Consider the following 6,255-nt stretch of genomic DNA (forward strand, 5'->3'; position numbering starts at 1 on the left):
GCTGGAAGATGTATCTTCAAATAATGGGTACTTGGCTCTGCAAATGTGCAAGAGCATCACAGTGAGTTTCAGAAGTCGTTTAGTAGAACCGCTGTCTGTAGAGCTGAAAAAGGTATGCAACAAATAGAAGAGTTAAGGGGTTAATGTTAGTCATGCAGATATTGTTCCATGGGGAGAACTGAGAAAAATGTCGGGGATACTCAAGATTGTCCTGCATGAAAATGGCTTTCTGTTCAATTCTTGTGGTTGTAATTTAGAGGAAGTAAAATTCAAGAAATTGCAGTGGCAACACAAACAGTAATGGTATCTATAGCTTGTGACTCAGGCCCAATGAACAAATTCACTTGAGCTATGACACAACAGCAGACATTCTTTCTGGTAAAAAAGAAATGATTGAGGTAGGCATGATGAATTGCTACTGTTGGTAAGGAGGCTCCAGAAGAGCTCTTCTGTGTAAAGCCCACATCCTGCATGGTGTGGCATCAGCTGGCACTACAACAATATGGTATATAAACTAATAGAAAACTTTCCATGACGCACATGTTTACTGCACAGATTTGACAGAGTGCAGGCAGTGAGATCCTGCCATTCTCGTTCCTGAAGTTAGAAGCACTGGACAACATAGCATCCCATGCTCTTGTGGCCGTGAATGTGTTGCTGGGATGGCAGAGTTGGTGCTGTGGCTGCCACCCAAACATGTGCACTTTAGATTGGACAGGCTGTCTTTGAAAGACCCTATAATATTGTGGAAGCACATTTATTTGCTTCTCTCTTATCTCTATAACTGTGGCATTTCCCTCCTCCATTCTAACACCGGTTTCCAAAATCATATGTTGCAGGGTCCTCAAATCAGATGTAACACCACCTTTATCGTGTTCATCATCATCATCATTAGCCACAGATTCAGCATCAGAGGGAAGATAGCTCTGTGGCAATGGGCTGGTCTTTGAAGCAAGACCATGCTGAGCAACACAGGCTCGAATCCCGGATCCGTGCTTGAAACCAAGCACATTATAAATAACCTGCACTTGCACAATCCGAATGTACAAGGCCTAGTAGGATGCTCCCCCTACTCCCCCTCTCGCCTTGTTGTGCCTTTAGACACACCCGTGTATTGGCACATAATATATTATCTATAACAAACAAAAAAAGATTAGGTGGAGGAGACCCAGAACACCCCACAACCTGAACCCAGCTCATCCGTGGATAAAATGCCGAACTCCACAACTCCACTCCCCTTCTGTACCAGAGACAGTAGGATGAAGCTCCTCCAAATGCCTCCCTCCCTCACTGGCATTTTTAGTTGCTCCAGACAATTTTACACTCAAAATGGCCACTTCTCCATAGCCACAAGAAGATGGCATGCTGGGGAATGAGCTAACGCCAGTGATTAAAACATTGTCCTGCTTACCATGTACATTTTCTGCAAATGCAAATAACTGGTATTATGTTTGGCCACTGAAAGCTAAGAAAATAAATTAAAGCCACTGAATATACTTCCTGTCTACCAAGACTTTTTTTTCGCTGCAACTACTTGAAACATGTATTTGGTCTAACTACTGAAAACTTGTGAACTGATTTACAGCCATTAAATATAATTTTCTAATGCCTGTCAAGAATCATCAGATTTATTTCTCTGAAACTAGTAACTAGAATTTGGTCTGGCCACTGAAATCTAGAACACTGATTTACAGCCACTGAATACATGTTTTCCTGACTACTAAGATTTATAAGACTTTTTCTCTGCCACAACTGATAACTACCACATGGTAAACTGATTGAAATCTGGCCCACAAATGTACATAATTTCCTCCTACATAACAAGAATGATAAGAATGGTTCTCTGCAAATACTAATAGCTATGCCTGTGAGTATGTGCATGATTTCTCCCTCACCCCCCTCATAAAGTGTTTGTAAAACCTTTCTGAAAACTTCATGAATTAGTTAGGTTTTATATATCCAAACATTGCATTTTGCAAGTACTTAATTACACATAGACTGTTGTCACCACAATAAATGGTGCACTTTATGTGCTGTGTTTTAGTCTCTCTTCAAAGAGCTCTAACTGAAGAACAAATTCATCTAAAGTAATGCCTGATGAACCAAGCAAGTGTATGCAGAGACTCTTTCTTGCAAAAAACTTTTTTTTTTTATTATTTTGCACAAACCAACTACGTCAAAGACAATATTATTAAGATGAAAGCATGCCATGCACTGCAGCCAGCAACTGGATGGACAGCAATCCACGCCCACTTTGTGTTTTCTTTTCTTTTCTTCTTGTCACTGTCCTACAGTGATGATGGATTAGAACCTCATAATTGGAAGCATATGGGTGCTTCTTCTGTGTGTACCCCACATTTTACATATAATCACTGATTAAATGTATTATAAAGAATTAGGTAATTTTGTCTGAACATTGTTTGACTTATTTTGGAAGGAATGGATGGTGGTGATGGGGGGGCAGAGCCACAACATGTTGATTTAATTTATGGCGCCTCTTCTGTGTATAGTGTCTTTGTGGGTGTACAGTATACATCAGACACAGCACAAATGAGGAGGCAGAGCACTGTGGCTATGACAGGCAGAGTCTGGGGCGCAGGGTGTGGATGCCTAGGGAAGTGGAAGAAGTTGCATTGTCTAGAACTGCTGTCATTAAAAGCCCTTTTATTTGTCGAGCCATTTAATTTGTTCAATTTGCTGGCAGGTTAGCCACTACCAAGCCCTTTGTTTTCCATTTGGGTAAGATGAGGAGATGTGGGGGATCATGGAAATAAAGTCCAACATTATTTACAAATATTTAGAATGCGTATAATAATTAAATATATAATAATACTAGCAGAAGTAACCGTTCTCAGAGGGGGTTCTGTAGACAGACATGATAGCACTAATAGTGTAGGTCGCTGTTCCGAATCACTTTTCGCTTGCTCTGCCTTGCACCTTAAAGTAAACTGCACTGAGAATGGGTGTATGTTGCTGGCTGGCATACCCCAAAGCAAACGTTGGGGGGAGGCGAGAGTTGGTGTGCTGCTGCATACTTGGACTTTCTGTGCTCTCTCCCCACCTGTTGCCTCACCCTGGCATGGTGCAGTTCATTGCAGTGCAAGTATCTTGGAAACAATGCATCCTAGGGCCTGGACCTCGTGTTTTGTTCCTCGTGTCGGGACTGGTCCTTCTGCGACTGCATTGATGTTTCACCGATTTCAGGTACACGTCTTATGTGTGAAGGTGCTGATAACCGGGGAGAGAGGTGGGGTGTCCAAATGTCATGTAGGTAGTAATGTCCGGAGGGTCCTAACAGGTAACTATGCCAAATGTGGAGCAGATTGGTGAAAAGGTGTGGGATGGTATAAGGAACAACACTTTGCCAAGCCACAAACCCACAAACAAATGTTGACTTTTGCTGAAATCTGGGGAAAAGGGTGCAGTGTCCAAATGTCACTGAGTTGATTTAAGAGACATTAAGACCTCTTAATAGCAGCATCTTTAGACCCAGAGATGATCTAAGAGACATTTAGACCCTCTAACAGTAGCACCTTTATGTGTATTGGTTACTTGATTCTTTATTAGTTTATAATGTGTTTACCCGATAGGACAATCTCTCAATTTCAAATAAATGATTCACACAGACACAATGAGAGATTAGCTGCTCATAGACTAGATTTTGGTCTGAATATGCTGTACGATCTAAGCAGATTTTGCAATTTGTCTTTTAATTTGCCAACAATATTGTTTTGTTCTAAATAGTAACTGAACTTGTTTGGAACTCTTTAACCTTTATCCCTTCTGTTCTTTTTCTTCCTGATTTAGATGTCAGGCCTTTCAATTCATTATTGTTCATATATTTTGTATATTTGGAAATCGCTATTGCTAATTTTATATGTGTTACAAAGAATAAAATATGTGAATATTACATTAATGCTAAGTACTTAGCACAGTGTGTTCTAGCTTCTACATAACAGAGAGCTGAAACAAGGATTATGTGTTATTAACTAGCACAGGATGCAGGCTCTCAATTCTTAAGAGAGTTTACACTAGGTGTTAGTCACACACACCTCTTACAGGATGATTTGTCCCTGGTAGCCATTGAATGAGACAGTTTATAGTGACTTCCTCGACTATCAAACTAAACAGTTTTCCCTGTTGGGACACAAACCTTTCATTTGATTCCAAATGTCATATAGCAAGTAATGTCTGGAGGGCCCTAAACAGTAAATATGCAACATTTGGTGCAGATTGGTGAAACAGTGTGGAATTTTATAAAGAATAATACTTCACCAAGCCACAAACCCACAAACAAATTTTGACTTGTGCTGAAATCCGGGGAACAGGGTGGGGTCTCCAAATGTCATGTAGCCATTATTGTCCGGAGAGTCCTAGCAGGTAACTATGGAAAAATTGGTGCAGTTATTTGGTATAAATGCTTTTATTATTTTAACTATGTCTTAAAAAGTTAATATTTACTTGTTATTTTAATTTTGTAATTAAGTATGTTTCTTAAAATGTATTCAACTATATATGTTATGTTCTGTTAAAGGTTCTTAGACAGCGCACTGTTGCCACCTGCGTGGTCTCTTGGCACTCCTATATAAATTCAGTGAAATAAAAACCTTGCTCAAGAGAGAGTTAAGGTGACCAGATTTAATGCAAAACCCCTGAAATACACCAATGGTATTATGAGCAAGTCCACTTTAACTATGTGCCCCGTGTTGGACAGCGTATGGCTACAATGACATCACCATCAACATCACTAATTACATCATACATGACATCACTGATGCGATCAATAATTACATGAAATGTGACATTACTGATGAAATAAATTAGAATATTTGTGTTGACCTCTTTGATACATATTTTATTTTATCATACTTAACAATAATAACATGACATGGAACAATATGCCGATACAGAAGTATGATATGATTACGTGTGGAGCATTCATTTGTTATACTTTTTAACTTATAAACTTTAAAATAAAAATATGTAACGTTATACAAATGGCTTGAATTTCATGTATTTAAAACAATTACAATACTTAATTGCATGGAAAGTAAAGTACCTGATTCCGGTAAATCTATTTCAGGTATTTAAACATAATATAATAAGTATATGTAGCAGCAAAAAAAAAGAAGAATAGATAGAAGTGGGAAGATATTTAATAGTAGGTGTTATGAAAATAGTCAATGTTCCCATTTCAATTTACAATTCTGCTTGCTGAAATAAAATTACATTAACACAGTATTTTCTAAATGACACGTTTTATGATATAAAAAAGAATCACATACAAAAGAAAATACATGCCTGTGTGTATTGTGATAATATATAATCTAAGAATTTGAAAATTGGTTAATATGCAAGAAAAACCAGTTACTTATGCTACAGAATTGTATACTGTGTGTTAAATTTATAGAAACAAGGGCATAATACATTGTACTGTGTAAATATGAAACATGAACATATATGATGTGTTAAAGAATAGAGCTGTCATATTTTAAAATGTAATTAATCAAACCAGCGACATCAGTGATGTCATGCATGATGTAATTAGTGACATTGGTGATGTCATATATGATGTAATTAGTAATGTCACAAGTGATGTCATTGTTCCATACAAGGTGTCATGATAAGCTTCCATTTCATAACCTAGGAGCCTCTATTTTTTAGGTTGAACTTGTGTTTCCTGTTTATCTCGCTTTGAGCTGATGATATGCTGCCTTCACCTTTTCCCTGCCTATTTCCTCTGGGGTGTGGGCTGGGTCAGATTATTATGGAGGCATTCACCATTCGGCTGGGACTGTTGTTATAGCAAGACTGTTGCTGCAGAAATGGGCTGTGGCAGCTGCTACTCTGGGAGTGACTCATGCTGTGCAAATTTGCTGTAGGTAAATCAGGCGTATTCTTCCTGCTCTATTTGTCAATGACAACTGATTTCAATTTTCTGTGCCCAATCATTTTTATGACGTGATATTTTTCCTACTGGCACGTATCATGTCACTTTTTGTATAATGTCTTCACGGCAATGGATTAAAATGTACTACTGTATTATTACAGTAGCTTTTCCCCCCATCTCGCCACACCCTGCAGTATTTCTCTTTCGTATAGTTTAATCATCAAACATATACAGCTCATAGTGGGCCAGAATATCAGTTTTATGGCTGTTTTGTCAGCAAGTGGGGCTGTATGGGAAGCAGAATGGCATTTTACCCTCAATGGCAGTATTTGCAAAATGAAGTAATGAGTAAACGTTGCAGTTGT

This window comes from Ambystoma mexicanum, chromosome 4q (genome assembly GCF_040938575.1).
Source record: "Ambystoma mexicanum isolate Mex_15411 chromosome 4q, UKY_AmexF1_1, whole genome shotgun sequence".
NCBI classification, from domain to species: Eukaryota; Metazoa; Chordata; class Amphibia; order Caudata; family Ambystomatidae; genus Ambystoma; species Ambystoma mexicanum.